A 15,889-nucleotide genomic window follows, 5' to 3' on the forward strand; every position below is an offset into this window, starting at 1 on the left:
AAAATTTACATACTCCGGCATTGGCAGTTCCAGGGGAAAGTAAGGCTTGACAGGAAAGATAGTTTAAACTTAAAATAAATGTTAGTTAAAATAAATATAAACCCTACAGTGCAAAGAATATGATATTTATTAAGTAAAGGTATAGGGTATTTCTCCCGCCTTCTTAGCATGCCTTCGTGGTGTAGTGGTCATCATCCTCGGCGTGTATTGGAGAGGTACGAGGTTTGAGTCCCGACGAGGGCATTGCTCATTTTTTATCTCTCCAGCTTTCAAAAAATAGCTAATGTCTCTACAAAGGTAACACACAAAACGTTAGAAAACTCTCCTTTGGGCGCAATATAACATCTGAAAGCTTTCAGATTTTTTTCTTTATCTTATTTATTTTCAACAGTGGCATTTTTGTTTTTCGGAAGTTTTAAAGCCAACATATTCCATAAACTGAGCAATTGCCTAGTTAGGCCAAAATAGGGCGATTACAATGTGTGCGAAGTAGCCTGCTGGCCAGAGCTTAAATCGCGCAGGAGGCCACCGGTCCACGGCTCCGGTACTTCTTCATTTTTTAGATAAATCGTAACTGTAGCCGGAGCCTAACTAAGAGGATTCCGGTACTTCTTTTACCTAACTGAACCACAATTTCAGTAGAAAATTCTTTTGATCTAGCAGATTTTACTTTAATAATAAAATAAAATTAAAAATCGATTCTAACTCCTAAATTCATGCTTTTCTTTACCTAGTAAACAAACCCTTGGACGGATGCTGAGACTTTTAGGTTGAAAAAGCGTTCACCGTATATCAAAGACTCTTTTCCTATGAAGTCCTACTCATTCCCTAAAAGTAAATTTTTCATTCCAGTCTTGGTGTCTTCCCGCTTAAAAAAACCACGGGAGAAATTTTCTTCCCTGTCATTTTCTCATGGAGGTAGGAAGTAAGATGGAGTCGCCCTAAACAAGTTTCTCCGTACCCTGCTCTGAAGCACCGGCGATCCCTACGTGGTAACCAAAACATTGGGTCATTTACCATTGAGTTCTATGGGATTTGATGCGTTCGGGTGTAAATATTTTGTAATTACGTCGCAAATATACATATAAATGTATGTATTTTCTTTTTCTACAACACTTCAGAGTCCTAAGTATGTGAAAACAACATATTTTTAAACAACATTTCATTCTGAACGGAATTAAATGCTATACTTTTCACAGGACAGTTTTCTCAGAATGGTTTAATTTGAATGAAATATTTTCACAAGTTTTCGTTAATTACATTAGAAAATAAAATTAAGGTAATTCGATTTTATTCGGTTAAGGTACAAAAATTAAGATCAAAGTTTATTGTATTATTAATATTAAAATTATGCATTATTTCTTTTCTATTTATAGAGCTTCTTCCTAAAATACTTTCTTAAATACGACATGATTTTTTGGCTTCTTTTAAATCGAAAAATGTAAGTCAATTTATAATGAATGCTCTATTCGGTTCATTTTAAATTAGAGAATTATTAGGAATTAGCGAAATACTTTAAATAAGTATTTCGCTAATTCCTAATAATTAAATAGGTATTAAATAGTATTTGACTTTCTCTGAACATTTCTGAAAGGGAATAAAATAAGTTTTTTTTTTTTTTTTTTTTTTAAGTATTATTTAAAATTTGTAACTGAGTTATTATAAAATGTAAAGGGAATAATTCTTTTAATTATACTTATCAGATTTTTTTTTTACCCTTCATTTCAACAATACATATTCCAAAACTCTTTATTATGTTCTTAAGGGCGCATCTCATAGCATTTGCTTTACAATACCTTTTAACAGATTGCTTTCCAATACGAACAATTCTTGCTTAAATAGTTTTATAACGTATTTGTCAACAGGATTTCAATTTATGTTTACAATTCAATATTAAGGTTATTATATATTTAGATAACATTTATAATCATTATAAATTAGATACATTTAATCATTAGATTTCTTCACAGTACTTTCACAGTTGTTTATAAGTGAATAAATTCTTCATTTCAAATACATTTATAAATAATTTAATGAATATTTAAGTATTTTGTCAAAGGCAGATACATGCTTTTTGCAAGCACATGCATAAATACCCATACATATTTCCTATTTATCATTTCCGGCATGTGCAAATCTTTAATTTCTGTGCATTCACTATATTTTTCGTGTAAATTAATTTACACTAATTTAGCATACACCCGAAAGTTTTACATAAAAAATATATATGAATATACTAATTTGAATGAAAATTATAAGTATTATTTTTAATACCCACTCAAAGGTCAGTTTTTCTTCAAAATTCCTCCACGATGGCATCTCTCTCTTTAGGCAGATAGCCCTTGCATGCGTCACTCTATTTAATAAAACCTTAATCTGACCTATGTGCCTAATTACAAATATTTTAACATACATAATTTTATATTTACATTTAGCCATCAAGTTTTAAACTTTTCAAATCTTCTAGAAAATAAATTTTGGCAGATCTCTTTTAGCAATTTTCTTAAAATCTATATTTTTGTAGTGCAACAGCTTAGAATTTTATAAAACAAAAATTCATAATCAAAATCGCTGTTGTTAGTTATCGAAAAATAACCAAGATGTGATTTTTGCGTAAAAGTCAGTAAACTATACAAATTGCTATTATCCATGACACTATGAATGTTTCTTTCATGCGAGAGTGTCCCTTTTTCGATTTCTATGGAACTGTCGTGTGTCGAAATACTATCAGAATCTTGTCAAGCGAGCTTCTGAATGTAAACAAAGAACACCCCGTCTGGTGACCCAAGCTTCAAAGCAGTGCTTCACTTCTAGCGCGGAATGGCCCCTCCTCCCTTTCCTACCTCCATGCATTTTCTCGTGGAGGTAAGAAAGGAGGAGTCTCATGGAGGTTAACTTCCTACCTCCATGCATTTTCTGCTTGAGAGCTAGAGGGGGTCGTGTTAAAAAACGGGGGTCGTGCTGGGCTCTTCTTTCTTTGTTTTCATTCCTACACATCCTTCGCTAAAATTTCCTTTATACTCTCATTCTAGTGTCCTTTGTATTTTCATGAGTGGCAATTTAACCATTTTAACTTTTTTTTTTCATTGGTGAGCTGAAAAAAAAGTCTTTGTTTCTATCACTTCAGTCACATTTTACTGTATAACTAGGGCTTAAATTCAGAGCTATTTCTTAGTTTCTTACTTCCGAAAACTAAAATAAAAAGAAGTTTAACAATTTATCTTATTGTTGAACTATTTAGCATTAATTTAATAATTTATTAAATTCGTATTTATCTCTTTACATTGTATTAAATTGTAATTTTAATTCACTAATTGTTTTAACTGTTATATATTTTATTATCTTAATCATTCATTACCTATAGGGCTCCGGTACTTCTAATTTTAGAAATTAAACCCTACTGCTGGCCATTAAAATTGCAACACGAGGAAGGAATGATCTGACGAACGTCAAAATCACGTGAAAGGAAGAAGCTGGGATTCTCAAATAATTAGCATTTTAGCGCATTTAGACAACGCAGGAAGGAGAAACGATATCTGAAGCACTGCAGAAAAGGGAACTTCTCATTCGGAAAGCATTTTGTAAGGTGGCGTTTGCTCAGAATATCGTGTTATGCCTCGAATAAGTAGAACAAATGCTTACCAACAAACGTGGGAATTCGATAGAGGCAGGATTGTTGCCTATCGAGAGTGTGGATTATCGTTCCGTGATATCTCCCGTTACATTAGTCGACGTCCAATCCCTGTCATGTGAATGTGGATTCAATGGGTTGCTGAGGATCATACGGAACGGTATGCAGGATCTCAACTCCTTCCCATGACTAACGCCCGAGAGGACAGACATATTGTGACGTCAGCCCTGCAAAACCGTACGACCACATCACAGACCACTAGTCAGCAAATGGGGATGTTTGCATAACGCCCAGCATCCGCTCGTGCGTCGGCATTTGCAGCGGTGCGGACTATCAGCACGGCGACCATTACTTCTTCTTCCCGTGGCAATGCAGCATAGAGAGAAACCGCGTCTTTCGTGTGCCAAAGGATAAAGCTGGATACAGGAGTGGCACAATGTCGCCTTTTCAGATGAGTCACGGTTCTGTGTGCAGTATTCTTTTTGCCGTATACGTGTCTGCAGTGTCCGAGGTGACCTCACGTCGCCTGCTTGCATTCGATATCGGCCTAGGGGCCCTGCACCTGGTGTGATGGTTTGGGCATCCATTTGGTACACGATATGCACATCTCTAGTTCACATCGACGACAATTTGAACGCAGATCGGTACATTTCTGCCATTTTACGTCCAGTGGTTCTGTCCTATCTTCGAGGGCCAGACGCCATCTTCCAGCAAGATAATGTAAGATCACATATTGCACGTCGAGTTCTGACCTTCCTTGATACACACGGTATTCGATTGGTGCCCTGGCCTGCCTGTTTCCAGATTTGTCACCCATTGAAAACATTTGGTCATGGGTTCCTGAGAAACTGGCCCGTCACACCTCTCCAGCTAATACGATTGATGAAGTGTGGCATAGACTTGAAGCAACAGGGAATGAGTTGCCCGTTTCTTTTATCAAAGCCCAATTTGACTCGCCTAACGGGGTAAGGGCCGTTTTAGTTACCAGGTGTCTCAGCTGTTTCTACTAATTTCGTGTCCCTGTAAACCTTCAAACTGCTTATAAATTTAATCCCTCCATCTTCATGCCGTACTGTTTTACGTGCATTAAATATCCTTGTACGAAGTAAAGGAAGTATTGTAATCACGAAAAATTCCGGGTACCATATTTCAACGAAAATATCCATTTTGACCACTATCGAATGCAATTTAACAATGTTTTTGCATGACATCTGTACGTACGGGCAGAATAAAGAACTCTGTTTCCCCAAACGATTAATAAAACTATTTTAAAAGGGATTCAGAAGAGATTTTGCTCATGACGTCTGTATGCACGTATGTATGTATGTATGTTCTTCAAATAACTTAAAAACGAGTATCCTCAGAACGTTGAGAAATTGTTGGACCGAAAGGAAACTTTTAGTTTTGTGCATTGAAAAATCTGCCTTCTTGCCTGCTAGCCGAATTGCTTGTTTTTAAGTAGAAACTGTAATTTTAATTGTAAAAATTGTTTTTTAATTGTTTTAACTGTATTTGGTGTTTTATGTTTTTTTTGATATTTTTCAATTTTTAATGAAATTATTTTGAGTTTTAATATATTTTTGCCTTGCCCCGAAGTGAGAACTGAATTAAATGAAGGAAAATATATCTCTAATGAAATTCGAGGAAATAAGTATTTCGTATTAGCAGCAAATATTCTCGCCAGTCTGTCTCGGACAGAGGAGAATCGTTTTGGATTTATCACAGTATTTAATTAAAACATGTGACAACGATTAGATAATTCTTCAGATGATATAACTTTTGTGCATTCTGAGTTATAAAATGAATGAGATGTAACGCTGTTTAAGTGAACCTAGCGCCAGAGTGTCGCTATGGTAAATAAATATAGTAAATTTTAAAAAGTGCATTTATTCTATTGTGGTTTATGCGCTATCGCTATGTAGATTTTATTCAATTCAATAAGTTTAAAGGAAATGCAGGACAAAATGCGTATTCCGTGAAAGGAAGCCATGTGGTGTACACATCAGATTTTTTGTATTTGCTTTTCTTTATGGTGTTGTAATTTTAATGGTCAGCAGTGTATTTGGGGTCAATGGCATACAGCCAAAAAATGAATCGATATTTTTGTTGTTTTCATTTATATATACTTTCTAGGCTATTTTGCAGTCGCAAACTAGGTGATTTAAACCGTTTATTTTTCAAACTGGTCAACTGATTTAAACTGCTTTTTTTTTTTTTCAAACTTTTTGACTCACTGCCAATTGTTTGAACTACTGTTTGGTAACTCCCCCTTTCTTTTATGCATGTGTACATGCATGCATTTATATAAAACTAATACAGTTATATTTAATTAATATATAATTTAACTAATCAGTTAAAAGCAATTTATTATTTGCATTTGCTTTTATTGCAATTCTCGTAACTTTCTTGTTCATGTACACTGCTCAAAAGAAAAAAAAAAAGGGGGGGGGCAGTTCTATATCTCCCGTTCTACTGGGCCGATTGACAAAATTCAAATTGCGTTCTTCATGTCTCGAAAGCGCGACTTAGGATATATATTAGATTTATATATAGCACTATTCTAACATAGGTATTTTGACACAAAATCGGACTTTTTTCTGAAATAACATACCAATTTTTTTACATATTTCGATACTACAGCTCAAATTAGGCTTAAATATGAAATTTTGTAAAATTTGGAGCGAAATTTACGGAGAAATTCACAAATTTATGTTGGCACTTTTTATTCAGTTTGCGCCAAGAATAGTTCACTTGGCGAAATTCTTAATATATGGCAACCTAGTTTCCTTTTCCGTGAGAGGAAAAAAAGTCACCATCGTTCCTTTTTTCGAAATAATATTCTTTATATTATATTTTTTAATTATAATTGTTATTATTTTAAGTAATTTTTTCTTTTTCGAATTTCCTTTTAATTGTTTAAGTTGCATGTTTTTTTTTTCGAATAACTGTTTTAAAAATTTCTATTTACCTATTCGAACTGCGTAAATAATGGTGCAGCGTTTATTTATTATTATTTTTTTTTTCAAATAGCTTTCTTTATATATATATTTTTGTCATAGTTATTATTTTAGGTAATTTTTTAATTTTTATACTTTTATTTTAATTGTTTGTGTTGCTTTGTATCTTCAGATAATTATTTTAAAACGCATATTAAATTGAAAGTTTCATTAGATTTGTGTGTTTATTACCTCCTATATTCGTTATGTCCAGCTAAAATGGACAAGCATTTCATTTGTTAGGTAATATTATCAATTATAGGCAATTGCCAATGCTTTTTTTACCCACTGTATGTATAGTCTGCCTGAAAACGGAAGGTGACGCTGAGAAATAGAAATCAATGTGTAGAGTTGAAAATTTATGCGTTCATTGAAAAACGTGTGGGTTCACTTATATACAGAACACCATTTTATATCTGCTTGGCATTTGTAACGGTATAGAACATTTGAAGATTGAACTATAAAATATTAAGTTCATTATAACACCACTCAGCGCTAGGTCTGTTGTGCTGAAAAAAAAAATTTTTTTTTTAATAATTCTAGAGTGCTTTTAGATTTTCGCAGTTCATTGCTGGATAGTCTATGAGAATTTTAAGTTTGTTTCGCAGCAGCTTACACTTTTTGGAGTTGTTTCAGCTATACCTGGGCAATTTCAGCTGTATATGGCCGGAAATGTAGATCTTTGGTGATTTCGCACTCGAACATATAGTGATCGATGGTGCCTGTTGAGCCGCATAGGTATGAATCTGTGTGGTGCAATCCGAAGCAAAACAGATAAACTGCAAGGTTGGGAGCGTAGGACAGAGACGTATTCTTGACAAATCCTCGTAAAAAATGACATATGGAATTTAATCCGAGGTTAGGATGGCTAACGCATTAAATAATATCTCCTTCTCGTTTTGACTGAGATACTGTCTCGAACGGTCTTTGCAACAAAATTTTGATTGAGACCCAAATGATTTCGAACCAAATAATCTCGCAAATGATTTTGATGATGTTCCGTGTCGTAGGGGATCGAAAACTGTTTTCCTGAAAGAGGTTGTAGGGTTTATATTTATTTTAACTAACATTTATTTAAAGCTATATTTCCTGTCAAGCCTTTACTTTCCCCTAGAATGGCCAATGCCAGAGTATGTAAATCGTAGTAGAACGCGCAGTCTATTCAAATTTTAGCAGAAGTAAGTTGATATTAAATAGAAGATTGTATGTGTGCTTCTTGAATCGCGAGCGTGAAGGTTGCTAGGTAGAAATTTAAGAACCGCGCGTTTCGGCCTGTGTGCCTATTTCGGCAGTTCGTTGAATCTTCAACTGCTTAATCAGTAAGCTTGCTGAATCTCAGCTGTATCTTAGAACGCGGTTAAGTTAGTTACTTTTTTTAGAGCCTCGTAGGTAGTGATCTCGTTATTTATTCATCCTGTCATTTATTTTTAGTTTCACATTTCTTTTTTTTTAAACCGCCGGGTCGGCGTAGTTTGTGAGCTTCAAGTGAACGCAGCTGTTATTTCTAAAGTGGAATAAAAAGGGATTTAAACCCTTCTTACGAGTTTGTGTAATTCAAAGTTCATAGCAGTCACTACCATTGTTGCTGACCAGTTGGGGCCTCGCAACACTATATTGGCGCCCGAACATCTTACGAACTTAGATGGCCGATAACTGGATGGAAGCTTCTGTACAATTCCAACAGCAAGAAATGGCGAACCAGTTAGAAGGATTTGGATACCTGGTCCAAACGATGAGAGCATCTATTAAGCCAAATGTCAATTTCGACGGAAAAAACTCGGTGGCGATATTTTTAGAAGGCCTCGAAAATCACTTTTAGTTATACCCTGTGCCTGAAAGACAAAAAGTTGCCATTGCCACGTCTGCACTAAGAGGAAAGGCCTCACTATGGGGGAAGAGTATAGGGAAATTTTTATTAGGAGAATTCGGAGGCCAAACATATACCTTTGAAAATTTCAAAATATCATTATTAAAGGCCTTCCCCATAGTGAAAGGCCGAGCTGTATAGTTTTTTTAACGTAATATGGAAGAGTTTACGGACCTTATTCTGCGAAAGGTTAAGCTGACGGATATGCTGTATGGAAAGAAACCTGACACGGAGATAATTGAAATAATCTTACCAAGATTGCTACCTGCTGTCCAAGATTACTTCGAAATCCGAAATCTAAGCACCTTGCAGGAACTCTTCGAGTTTGCGGTCAAGTTCCAAAACCGAAGAATAGCGGAAAAATCTAGAGGGGCATCGTATTCTCAAAGTCTCCGAAAGCAATTTTCAAATCAACAGACCGGAAACACAAATCGCTCTTATGGGGGAAAGAGCTATCAAGCCAACTCATCGAAGGTCGAAGGTCAAGGCACAAAAAGGAAATTTGAAAACAACCGTCCGCGTACCCAAAAGACTGAAGTTGAAAGGAAAGCTTTAAACGAGTAGAGAGGCCTGTAAAAGCGAGGGTCCAATCCCTCGGAAGTTTCGAAAAAACCCTCAAGAAGATACTTAAACACGATCGTGGTAAAGAATTCCCAATTACCAATTATACAAGTCCTGGTTGGCGATGTACCAGTAGAAGCCCTCATTGATACAGGGGCAGAAGGTAATTTTATGAGTGATACATTTTTCAAGAATTTTAATAGGTTACGATTATTTAAAAATAAAAACACAGAAATCATAGTGGCCCAAGGAAAAACCTGTCAATGTATCGGGAAATTATCATTAAAAATACAGATAAAAGATGCAAGCCTTAAAGAATTAATTTTCGTGGTGAAAAATTTGCAGAGTCCTGTCATCTTAGGCATGGAGTTTTTAAAGGCCGCGAAAGCCAAACTAAATTTTCAGGACAATTCGATCATGCTGGAAACGGATCGGAGGGTGGTGGAGCCAGTGAAACAACCGCAGGTAGACTTGCACCATTTGAGTGACCATGAAAGCCAAGCCATCCAGCAAATGGTGAGTACTTTTTCAAACTTGTTTTCAGAACGTCCTGGTAAATGTCAAATTGTAACGCATGATATACAACTATCTGCCAATAATTCCTGTAGGACTAAACCCTACCGGTATGATAAACAGAAAGAGCAAATTATCGAGGAACACATTCAGGAAATGCTGCAGAACCAGATAATAACGCCCATAAATAGTGAGTACGCGAGTCCAGTCGTATGTAGTCGTATGTAGGAAAAAGAACGAATTCCCTCCTTCGGATAAAAGGGCTTGGAGGTTTGCTATCGATTACAGAAAGCTTAATAGTATTACTAAGTTCCCGGTTTACCCTTTGCCGGTTATAGAGGAAATTATTAGAAAGATTAAGTCTACGAGATACATGACTACGTTGGACTTAACGTCTGGCTACTATCAAATAGCTATGAGACCTGAAGATATACATAAAACCGCGTTTATCACAAAATCGGGCACTTATGCATTTTTACGCATGCCCTTTGGGTTGTGTGGGGCCCCGTCAACATTCTAGAGAGCTATGGACATTGTTCTAAAGCCTGTCCTAGGAAAATCGACTTTAATCTATCTAGATGATATAATTATAACGAGTAGTATGTTGGAACAACACATTAAAGACTTGGAAGAGGTTTTTAGATTATTAAAAGAGGCCGGTCTTCAATTAACGCATCAAAATGCAAGTTCGCGACTAAAGAACTTAAATATCTGGGTTATAAAATTTCGCAAAAGGGTATAGAAATTCAGGATTCAAAAATAAAAGCCATCAAGAATTTCCCACCTCCCAACACCGCCAAGAAACTTTCTTCTTTCCTTGGGTTATGTTCTTATTATCGGTAGTTCATAAAAGATTTCGCGTTGAACTGTTGTTAGCAATTAAAAGAAAAAAAAGTAAGTTTAAGTGGACAGCAGAAGCAAATACAGTATTTGAATGGTTAAAAGAAGCACTCATCAATGGCCCTGTTTTGAAATTCCCGGAAGGGGACGAAAACCTGGAAATTGCAGCAGATGCGTCGGACTATGCCGCAGGCGCGGTTCTAATGCAGAATGGCCATCCTTTGGCATTTTTTAGTTAAACTTTAAACTCTACACAAAGGAATTATACAGCTACAGAGAGAGAAACATTAGCCGTATTAATGGCTGTACAGAAATTTCGAGTTTATTTCGGCAAAGCGCCAGTAACAGTCTTTTCGGATCACGCTGCTGTTCGTAGACTTTACTCGGGGAAAATCCTAACGCCCAGGTTAATAAGATGGGCTTTAAAACTTCAAGAATATAATCTAATAATTAAGTATAAACCAGGGAAGGAAAATAATATAGCTGACACACTATCCCGAATAAAACTGGACGATGAAGGGAATGAACGCAAATGCGCTGTGTTGACTTCTAAAATTTTAGATTCTAGAGAAACAATTATTGCTGAATTGAAAGCTGATCCTGAATTTGGAAGTATTTATGCTTATTTAAAAGACCCCGAAATCTTTGAACATACAGATGTCGCCCCAATAAGAAGTAGAGCAGAAAACTATGAAATAATAGATAATTTATTGTTTTATACGAAATCAACAAACGAAAATTTTTAGTATAGACCAGTCATCCCAGCCTCTCTTCGATTGAGCATTTTGAATTAATTACACGAGGCGCCATTTAGGGGTCAGAAAGGGGGTCATTTAGGGGTCAGAAAGACTATAAAAAGGGTACGCGAGGCGGTATATTTCCCACAATTATACAAAATAGTAACTGCGTATGTCAGGTCCTGCAAATAATGTCAATTAATAAATGATATTAATTACAACCCGGCTGGGTACTTAAATAGCATTTGCGCTACATTTCCGAAAGAAATTTTAGGCATATGTCTTCTTGGTCCTTTTCCCCAGAGTGAGTTAAATAAAAATCGTTTTCTTTTAGTTATTGTAGATCATTTTTCAAAGTGAACAGAAATTGTTGCACTTAAACGCGCGTCAGCCGAAACAGTTGCAGATGTATTCTTGCACAGGTACATTTTAAAATACGGTGCACCGATAAAAGTCATTAGCGATAACGGTAAACAATTCGTTAGCCAAGTTTTTGAAAACATTTGCTCTGGACTTGGCATATGCCATATCAAAATGGTTTCGTATAGACCACAGGCAAACATCGCAGAAAGAGTTAATAAAAATATTGTAAAAATAATTCGAAGCTATGTGAGCACACATCACATGTGGTGGGATGGCTACATAAATGTGATAGCTTATGCTTTAAGAACAGCAAATCATGATACTACTGGAAAAACTCCAGCAGAATTATTTTTAGGACGTAAGTTAATTAAACCACTAGATAAATTATTTTTTGTGCAACAAAGGGAAGAAGAATTCAAACAAAAAGATATACAGAAACTTATTGATCAGGCGGTTAAAAGTTCTCATACGGCAAGAAATAGCAGAAACTTTACCATGATCGAAAACGCCGTGAAGCAGATTTTAAAGTAGGTGATAAAGTGTTAAATCAGAAATTTTCTTTATCAAGTGCCCCAGATAATTTCACTGCAAAATTGGCTCCAAAGTTTGAAGGCCCCTATGTAATACAGGAAATCAAAGGAGTGAAGTAATAAGAACATAACCCAAGGAATCAAAATAATAAGAACATAACCCAAGGAAAGAAGAAAGTTTCTTGGCGGTGTTGGGAGGTGGGAAATTCTTGATGGCTTTTATTGTACCTTAAGAACGAGAGAGGGGAAACCTGTAAAGCAAGTCTCGAACAGGTGAAAAAATATTATAATCAAAATGATCTTGAAATCCTTAAAAGTTTCTTGCAGGACTCAAGCGCAAAAGAAGTGGAAATTCCAGAATTAACGCCACCCGCTCCACCACCCAAGAAGCAGACAACACAAGAGGAACCTAGCCCTTCTACAAGTCATTCTAGGGTCCCGAAAAGAAGGAAGGAAAATGGTCACACTCCAGCATTCAAGAAGTGCAGGAAATCTACGCCGTCTCGTAAATAATCTTTGGTAAACAGGAAAAGACCAGTTACAACTTACCACAGTAGAAAATCTGCGTCGAGGAAACCACTTCCAGGGCCAGATAGTCAGGAGCAAACAAGGCCGCCGTTCACGAGAAGAAAAAGACACCAAGAGGAAAGAAAAGATTGGCACCAGCAGAAAAAATTCAAGCAAGAATCCAGACCGGAGGCCGCCAAGACCAGCCGTCCAGGGGCCAAACGGAAAAGACAGGAACCCGAAGACTACCACCCCAAGAGGCCGGCGTACAGAGGGCAAAAAAGGAACGTCACATTGAGGAAACTCGAAGACACCAAAAGCAGAGATTAACTTCCATGAACTCTGTACCTTGGGATCAATTTTGCCAGAAAAGAATGACGGAGTTTCAATCATCGAAAACTCAAAGATAAGTTAAAATCTTCTATAAATTTTTTTCTTTTGTTCCGAAATGTTATGCATAAGTACGAAGTTCTATGTTTTGACGAAAGTCAATATGTCTCGGTTGAGACTTAGTTTTGTTTTACTTTATTTAGCTAAGGCAAAAGTATTATTTTCTTTAAGTATAAAATCTAAGAAAAAGCATTTTCTGTTGGTCGAAAGACTAATTCTATTATGTTAAAGCCAAAATTTGGCCGAAGATAAAAATAACTTCGTATTCTTGTATTAATAAGAATTTTAGTTTCAGTGCCGCCAGCTTGGCGAAGAATGAGTAAAGTAAAAATTTATTTTCTCTTATTCATTTTATGGTAAATTGTAAAAATCATATGTATTAAAATTTTGTAAATGTACGTAAATACTTGAATGTTATGTAAAAGTAGAATTTAGTCTAGAAGCATAAAATTTTCGATGCTAAAAGTAAAATGCTGAAAAACAATGAATTCAAAATTTAAGTATTAAACTGTAGATAAAATCATGCTTTAGAGCGAAAGCCTGCATGTCTAAAGATGAATGAGGGGGAAGTTAGAATGAATGTGTTTTGTAGGGTTCTCCACCTACACTTGAATTTTAAGAATGTTAAACATAGCTCATCGAGTTTCAGTATGTTGGATTAAAGTGTGTCAGATTTGGTCTTTTTGAATTCTAACAAATCATTGTGGTTAGGGGAAGTGTTGTAATACAAAAACACGAAGATTCCCGTTTGATACCACACATGGTGGAGAACCAGAATAAAGTTAAATTCATGTTTGAATATTTGAATGAATGTGAATGTAAGCAGTTAATTAAGGAAAAGAAAAGGATCGAAAACGAAAACGTTATCCAGTGTTAAGAAAGTGTAAATCATAATGTATTTCGAATATACTGATACTTATTCCTTCCAGATGCTGGAAGGAAGAGAAAAAGATTGATTGATGAAGAACAAAGGATCCTGTAAGAAGATATGGTATTTTAATTATCTACAGAAATGATTGTAATTGTTTTAGGAAACAGTTTGTTTTATGTAAACGGAGCTCTTGAGTTTTAGGTCAGAATATGGAAACTTTTTTAACAGGTCGTTTCTAGGACCTGCTTCCAAGTTTGCAAATTCTGGCAGCGGCAAATGTAGGGTTTATATTTATTTTAACTAATATTTATTTTAAGTTTAAGCTATCTTTCCTGTCAAGCCTTTACTTTCCCCTAGAATTGCCAATGCCAGAGTATGTAAATTGTAGTAGAACGCGCAGTCTATTCAAATTTTAGCAGAAGTAAGTTGAGTTTAAATAGAAGGGAAACGAGATTGTATGTGTGCTTCTTGAATCGCGAGCGTGAAGGTTGCTAGGTAGAAATTTAAGAACCGCGCGTTTCGGCCTGTGTGCCTATTTCGGCAGTTCGTTGAATCTTCAACTGCTTAATCAGTAAGCTTGCTGAATCTCAGCTGTATCTTAGAACGCGGTTAAGTTAGTTACGATTTTAGAGCCTCGTAGGTAGTGATCTCGTTATTTATTCATCCTGTCATTTATTTTTAGTTTCACATTTCTGTTTTGTTAAACCGCCGGGTCGGCGTAGTTTGTGAGCGTCAAGTGAACGCAGCTGTTATTTCTAAAGTGGAATAAAAAGGGATTTCTGGGATTACTACGATTCTACGCTTCGCTGCGTTATTGGAGAGAGACATTTATCTGGTTCTGATGTTTTTTATCATATATACCAGATGCCAACGGTTTCCTTGCAGAAGCTTTTAATTTTTTCGCAATTGTATGAAGATATTCAGTTTCTACAATTAGTTGGGATATCATGATTAAATTTTCAAGCTAAACCCTCTGAGAAAAAAATCTGATGTGTACACCACATGACTTCCTTGTACGGAGTATTAATTTATACGCATGTTTTCTTACATTTCATTTAAACTTATTGGATTGAATTAAATCTACTTCGCCGACAGCGCATAAACCACAATAGAATAAATGCCTTCTTTAAAATTCACTCCAGTATTTGTTTACCATACCGACACTCTACGCTAGATTAACTTCACAGTATTATATTTCGTTCATATTATAACTCATAATGCACAAAATTTATATCATTCAAAGAATAGAATTATCTAATCGTTGCCACATGTTCTATTCAAATACTATAATAAAGCTAGAATCATGTATAAAAGAAATTAAGCAAGCAAAACAAAAAAGAAACAGTTTTTCACTGGCGATTCAGTATTTCTCATTCAGTTAATTCAGTTCTCACTTCCCGACAAGGCAAAAATACATAAAAACTCAAAATATCTATATTAATTACAACGTAAATCTTCAACACTTATTTCCACGAATAAATTCCAGAGTGGATTAAACAGGATTTAATTCGCAATAATAAAAGAAAGCGTTATCTTTGTTGTTGCGAAGCTAAGTTTCTCTAGATTGGCAACAAATCCTCTAGTCTGCTGTTTCAAATATAAACAATCGATGGCCGCCATAAAAAAAAAGGCTTAGCGGCACTTAAACAACTTTAAAATTGTTGATAAATCTAAAAATATTGCATACAGATTTGCTAAAGGCATAAAAACCTTAAACGGAAGATAAAAACAACATAATTCAATCATTTTTAAAGCAAAAAATGTACAATTTACGAACATATAAGAGTAAAGAAACTGAGATTACTGAGCCGGGTAACAGAGTGGATATTTATATAAATATATTTATATACGTTTGGTGCGGCCGATTGCAACCAAAATACGAGGTGCACATCTGCAGTCCTATATACAAAATTTCAACGTTCTGAGGCTACTCGTTTTCGAGTTATGCGAGATACGTACGTACGTACATACGTTCGTACAGACGGCACGAAAAATTCTCTTCAGAATTAACTTTAAAATAGTTTTATAATTTTTTGGAAGAAAAGAGTCTTTTATTCTGTTCTTATGTACAGATATCGCGCAA

Source organism: Stegodyphus dumicola, chromosome 2 (assembly GCF_044657685.1).
Source record: "Stegodyphus dumicola isolate Sdum_Otavi_A_Nest chromosome 2, ASM4465768v1".
In the NCBI taxonomy this organism is placed as follows: Eukaryota; Metazoa; Arthropoda; class Arachnida; order Araneae; family Eresidae; genus Stegodyphus; species Stegodyphus dumicola.